This window comes from Martes martes, assembly GCF_963455335.1.
Source record: "Martes martes genome assembly, chromosome: 16".
NCBI classification, from domain to species: Eukaryota; Metazoa; Chordata; class Mammalia; order Carnivora; family Mustelidae; genus Martes; species Martes martes.
Genome location: NC_137904.1, coordinates 16,257,314 through 16,264,578, shown reverse-complemented (window position 1 = coordinate 16,264,578; position 7,265 = coordinate 16,257,314).

Genomic DNA, 7,265 nt, shown 5'->3' with positions numbered 1-7,265 from the left:
CAGAGCCACCAAGGGAGAACAGCGGGCCATAGTGGATAAGCCGTGGTCCGTGGCGTGCACAGACAGATCCTACCCAAGAGGCACCCAAAGACGAGGTCACTAGGAGCATGGGGAGGCAGCAGGAGGGCCTAAAGGACCCCTGCTTGGGTGGAGTGCTGGAGGCAGAGGGGGTGGCCATTTGGGCTGGAGAGATCCAGCCCCACATCCAAGTGATTCTTACCAAGGCCAGGCGGGGCCGTGCACCGCACACCCGGCCCCACAGAGCCCGTGTCCTCCGGGGCACAGGGATGGAAACCGTAGGAGGGGCGCTGTGACTTACCTCCGCCCAGGAGAGAGGGAGCTCCAGAGGGGCTGCAGCTGCCTGGGGTTTTATAGGCCCCCCAGCAACCCCACGGGCTCATTCCTTCTCTATATTTGGAAAGAGAGTGACCGACAGCACAAGCTGAGAAGCCGCTCCTTCCTCACGTTTTTTGGTCGTTGCCAAGGGAAGGGTATATATAGAAATGAGCAGGATCCATAACCGTTTTCCAGCTGTGGAACTGGGAAGTTTGAGATGCCTTTCTCTGGACTTGGGGCTGGCCCCGCCGTGCTCTCCGTGCTGGGAGCAGCCGTCTGGCTGCTGGGGGCCTGATCCTGCGGGCAGCTGCCCCACCACAGTCAGAGCCAGCCCGGCCTGTGCGCACAGCTCGTCCCAGTGAATGCAACCCAGGAGGGAAAGTCACAATCCCCTGGGGATGGCAAGCAAGAGTGTGGTCCCAATGCAAGGTCCTGACAGGGCTGTGGCAGTGCAGGACAGTGCCGGGAACAACAACACTGATAATAATGCCTCCTCCTGCTCCCCGTTTACTGTGCAACTTTCCGTCTGATTAGCGTCATTATTAACGGAATCCTTGTTGAAGCCCCAGTAGGACCGACAAGTGCACGAACTCTGGGGAGCTATTCTGACAGCCAGTGTTCTCAGCAGCAGCTGCTTGAGGGCCGCTGTATTAAGACATATTGCCAATCAGGGAGGACCAGCTGCCGGCCTGGGTGGGGGGCAAGGGGGAGTGGAGGGCCCTGCAGGGAGAGGGAGGGCCGGGGGGGGGACTGTCTGACACATGTGGTTGTTTCCAGATTGAGGCTGAAAAAATAAAACATTAAGATGAGAGTCAAGGTAGATTTGAAGCTTTTGCTTATTCTCATTCTTCTTTTTTGTGTTTCTCTCCCCCCACCCCACCCCTCTTTCATTCCCTGGCCACACCGCTGGGAGGGTGGCTGGATGGACATTCTGTGCTTAACTGTAGCTAGGACTGGGTCAGCGTTCCCACTGGGGAGCAGGAGCTGCCCCCTGACGACCCTCCCGATCCTCCTGTCCCAAGCGCAGGCATGGAGGCCACGCAAAGAGTGGGGGAGGGGGGAGGAGCAGGGCCCGCAGTCCCCAGGTGGAGGGACATTCAGGAGACACCCACTGGATGCTGGTCCCTGCCTGGGGCACCTCGAGAAGATACAAAGGAAATGCGAGGCAGCGCTCCTCTGATGCTCTGAATAGTTTAGCTCTAAAGGATGAGTCAGTTGTTTTCAAATATTTAGGCAATTTCAGATCGTAGTAACACATTTGTGAGCGGCCGCCAGGACACAAATTTGCTACCCCGCCTGCCTGCCTGCCCCTCCAGCCTGCTGGGACGGCTGTGTTTCTCTGCCTCTTCGTCTTCTTTTTTTTTCCTTAATGAGTTTATTTATTTCTTTATTTGAGAGAGAGCACGAGCTGGGGCAGGGGGAGGGAGAAGCAAACTCTCTGCTGAGCGGGGAGCCCAACATGGGACTCGATCCTAGGACTCTAGGATCACGACCCGAGCTGAAGGCAGTCGCTTAACCGACTGAGCACCCCGGCCCCCGCGCCCCTTTCCCTGCCGCTTCTCTTCTGGTTTGGACCAGGACGCCCTCATCATTCAGGGAGAGAGCACCGGCGCTCCTGGTCTCTGTCCAGGACCCAAAATACGGTGGTCTCCCTAGAACCTGTCCTGCTCGGTGACATGTCAGTCCAAATCCTATGCTGTTGGCCAGCTGTCTCGTCGGGAGGCCTGGTTAGGACCGTGTCCCCTGGGAGCAGGGGTGTTGTTAGCAAGGCCAAGGGGCTGAGCACCAACGAGAGGGGGCCCGGCTCCCTCTGGGTCGTGGGTAGGCAGAGCAGACTGTGCTGGGGGTGGGTGCTTGCCGTTCCTTCTCAAGGGGCTGGGAGGGACTTTGTGGGACTTTGTGTTTTCCTTTTTGTAGTCACCTGTGTACCCATCTCTCTGTCCAACCACATCCATACCCAGGAGATGGAGGGGATTTATTGGGTACAGGAGCCCTTGGAGTGCCTTATAAAAGAGCAATTGTCACGTGGCCGCACTCAGCTCGGAAATGTCATCGGCCCCTGAGCCCAGCTTTTCCAGAAGCACCAGCCTCCCTCCATTCTCAGCGTCACATTTGTGGTCATAGGATCTGATTTGTCACCTGAACGGCTGGATAGACCGTCTGCTAACCAAATCCATCTTCGTGTGAGGACATGGAAGGAGGGCTCGGGAGCTCCTCCGAGGGAGAAGGAAGCCCGAAAGGAGAGGACCCCAGGTGGGGATGGGCTCTGCAGGCCGGAAGAAACCCCCAGGAAGACAGAAGAAGGGACAAGGACAACCTCCAGTGCAGAAAACAGCTTAAAAACTAGACATCAGGAATCAAAAGATCTGGTCCTCTGGAACCGTGTTTTCAGGAAAGGGAAGAACCCCTTGTTAAATTGCTTAGGGGACAGGGGACGGGGCTTGGGCCTCACTTCTCGGAGTCTCCGTGTTCCCACCTGTAAAATGGGGACGAGGTAGCTATGTATGTGTATTCTGCGGGATCTTGAACTGTCAGACACACCATGCCAGGTGCTGTGCAGGGCACATCGTGGACATTTAAATCTTCTCCTGTATCTGAAGGCTTCCCTGTGTCCCAGGACAGTGTGACTGGTTTTCTTGATGACCCAGCGTAGATTATAGCGACTATCTGTTTGCTGAGATGAAGAGCGGTAAAGGACACACAGAATGTGAATATTTTAAAAAGATGTCCAAAAATAGAGAAACGTTAAAGGAGACAACCTCTCAGGCTAAGGAACGCTCTGGGGGTGTGGAATCTGTACTCCAGTCGCGGGGGAACAGATGACTTATCAGTATATTATTAGCCACCTTTTTGGGAACAGGAGGCACCCTTGTTCCTCCAGCCCTCGCCCGGCTCGAGTTAATCCCCACAGCCAGGGCAAAGAGCTGCCTTTATGCCCGGATCAGTTGGAGACAGAAACTGTTTGGTGTCTCAAGAATGCTCGCTGGCTGGGGAGACATTAAAGGAGAGCGGCCGGGCTCCCCTTCCCAGAGCCTGGCTGCTTCCTCTGGAGCTCCTTCCCTCTGCTGCTGTTTGATGTCCCCGGCCCGAGGGGACACGGGGCTTTTCACAGCAGCGCTGGCGGCCCGCTCTCTGCCAGAGCATGAAGTCAGCGTGGAGAGCAGATGCCTCCCGGATCAAGGACCTTCTCCGCATCCCGCTGTGAAGGGGATTAGGTGTTGCTCGAAGCAAGGCACTTGGTTGTACTGAGCCAAGACCGTTCCTGGCACTGGCATGAAGGGTGGGGGTCCCGTGCCAAGGCCCAGAGCCCCAGACAGAAATTCAGGCAGAGAGGGCCCACGGCTGTCCTTTAATCCAACGCAACATGCACTTTTCTCAACTTTCCATTATGAAAGACTGCAAATGTACAGCTAAGTTCAAAGCCTAGTAAAGAAAGAAACACTCAGGACCGTGATGCTGCTGGGCCTCGGGTCAAAGCCGTGGTGGGTATGAGCCCCCTCACTGTGCGTCTGGGAGGAGCTCAGGGAACGGACAGGTCAGGAACGAGGACGTGAGCCGGGGGTTGGTCAAGTCAACCAGAGCACATGCTTGAGCATGTCAAATCGGAATCCCTAAGGGAAAGCGGGAGCAGGTGCCAGAAGGTGGGCAGGTGAGGGAGAAACACTGAAAGCATAAGGAGAGGACCCCCAGAGATGAGTGAGGGTAGGATTGGCAGAGAGGGGCTGAGTCCCGTGCCTGAGGTGGGGCCCCCGTGCTGCCCTCCCAAGCCCGCCTGAGATGCAGGTGATTGATGGGCCCTTGTGCTCGGGAACTCGGGGCATGACTGAAGCAGGGAGGAATGCCCTGAGCTCCAGCCCTCCAGCCGGTAGGAGCTGGTCAGGAGAAGATGCGCATTCCAAGGGAGGGCACAGGCATGGCCTGGGGCCTTGCCAGGGGATTTGGGGAGAGGAATGAACAGTAACACAGGGGTCAGAACAACAGCATACAGAAGGAGGCACGTAAGCCCGTCCTCGGGTGGCACGCGGGTTGTGGAAGGCAGAGATCAGAGACCCCCAGGAGTAGGTGGACAAACAGCAGAGAACAGAGAATCTGGAAGAAAGGTGGCCAGTTTGGGCGGTGGCAGTTGGTTAAGATTTAAAGCATAACCTTTAAAAGACAAAAATGATTTTTATCTATCTACCTATCTGTTTATTTAGAGCATGAGCAGGGGGAGGGGCAGAGAGGCAGACTCCCCGCTGACCACAGAGCCCCACACGGGGCTCGATCTCACCACCCTGTGATCATGACCCGAGCCGAGACCGAGTCTGACGCCTCGCTGCCTGAACCCCCGTGGAGCCCCTAAGGCATGACCTTTACATGGAGGGATAACACTGAATTTTCACTTTACATTGTGGTTTTCAAACTTAGCCCTGCCTTAGAGTCACCCGAGGAGCTGTCAGAGAAAACCCGAAACTCTGCAGAGCCCCTTGGAAGGCGTGACGTCACTCTGCGGAGGCGACTCCACGACGACAAACACGACGGAAATGCCGAAGCGCGAACTTGACGAGACAGGTGCGGAGAGTCACAAAGGTGATTTTCCTCGCTTCCGGACAGGACGAGTCAACAGTCACAATCACGCCGATTATGCACACATTAATATATAAATTCAGGGCAATCCCAATAAAAATACCAACAATTTTTTTTCTTCCTGGAGCCGGATACTTAATTCTAGATTCCATGTATGCACAACACTGAGAAGGGACGTCACAGGCAGGACATTCTACCGGATACTGAAACGTATGCCGTAAAGTCTACATATTGAAGAGTGTCGTCTTGGTGCCTGAAGAGGCAGGCGGCCCACTATGTAGTGGAAAGGCCTGGATAGATATGAAAATGATTTAGGATGAAGGCGGCATCTCAAGTCAGTGCAGCAAAGATGGGGTCTCCCATCATCGCGTTGGAGGCCATCTGGAAAAAGGTACGTCTGGACCCATACCTCGTCCCACCCACCAGATGAAGTAACACAGGTGTGAGGTCCAAATGGGAAAATGAAACAGGCACCACGGAATCATGGGCAAAAGTCCTTTACAGTCCAGGAATGGGGAGGGCCTACCAGGCCTCAGGATTCAGAGTGGTAAAATAAAAAAATACGGAGAGGGGCGCCTGGGTGGCTCAGTGGGTTAAGCCTCTGCCTTCGGCTCAGGTCATGATCTCAGGGTCCTGGGATCGAGCCCCACATCGGGCTCTCTGCTCAGCAGGGAGCCTGCTTCCTCCTCTCTCTCTCTCTCTGCCTGCCTCTCTGCCTACTTGTGATCTCTGTCTGTCAAATAAATAAATAAAATCTTTAAAAAAAAAAAATACGGAGATTCAGTATCATAGCAGTTAAAGCTTGGGGAGTCGAAAGACAAAAAAATTATTCACCGGAGGAAAGGTAATAAATGCGTATTGAGGGCCCCAGGTTTATACAATGAAAAAAAAAAAAGACAAAAAATTAGCAGAGTCAGAGACAAATGACAAATCATAATAAAAAAAAAACATGACAAATGGGGAAAAATATTTGCAATTCAAATCATGCATAGGGCCATTTTCCTTAATATATGAATTTTTAGAAGTTGGGAAGAAAAGAAATTAGGAAAAAACTCCTCAGAAATAAATGGCAAACAAACAAGCAGGCAATTCACAGACAAAGATAAGTAGGTGGCATTTAAAGATAGGGAGAAACGGGGCGCCTGGGTGGCTCAGTCGTTAAGCTTCTGCCTTTGTCTCAGGTCCTGATCCCAGGATCCTGGGATCGAGCCCTGCATTGGGCTCTCTGCTCAGCAGGGAGCCTGGTTCCCTTCCTCTCTCTCTCTCTCTGCCTACTTGTGATCTCTGTCAAATAAATAAATAAAATCTTTAAAAAAAAAAAAAGAAAATCAAACTCTCTTACCAGTGGGAGTGGAGAAAATCCAAATCCTGGTCATCGGATTCCCCTGATGAGCTGTGATGGGACACACACTTTTGTGCTTCTCTGGGGTGGGGGTGGGGGGGCGTGGAAAAGTGCGCACCTGCCACGGAGGAGAATTTTCAAAGATTCGCAACATTAAATATGCGGGTTCCCTTTGGCCCCGCAGACCCCGTTCTAGGAACTGACCCTGAAGACAGGAGTCCACCAAGAGTAAAACACTATAAACACCAGGTTATTGTCGCACTGTAAATGATTGAAGATAGCCCAAGAATCTGTACAGGATGCTTACTGATTAAATTAGGCTAAATCCACACGAGGGTCTCTGTGACTCTGCCATCTGCAGACGTAAAAAACAAGCAAACAAACAAACAAAAAGCCTAGAAAGATCTCTATGAACTGTGAGGGAGTAAGTTCCAGGATACGTTGTAAGTGAAAAAGGAAAGATCCGGAACAGTGTGTATAGAAAGGAGATAGAAGAATATCTATACATATTTGCCCATTTTTGCAAAAGGAAACATAAGAAGGATCAACCAGAAAGTAACAAAAATGGCTGTTATCGAGGGGGAATCGGAATCATGACAGCTATGCCTGGTTTTGACTTTGAGACATGTCAGTGGTTTATATTTTCAAAAATCAACCTAAATTAAAAAGGCAGGAAAAAAAAAGCAATCCCCCAAACTGAATACAAACAAAAGAAATAAACCTCATGTCTATCAAATTCATAGCATACCCACACATGGAAAAATCTTAATTCTGATGCCAATTCTGAAAAATAGTCTGTACGTTCTTAGGGAGATGCCTTCAAAGCATGAAAAGAACTGCGAAGAGACCGGGAACTCTTCTCTGTAGGCTTATTATTAGTTGTAATACCGGATTACAATTCAAAATGACCCATGTTTTTGGATAATGCAAATAACTAAATTATGAAATTTTCGTAAAATACTCGTTTGATGAGAAACCAAGATTTCACGCTTAGAGAAAAAAGGCACAAGGATAAAATAAA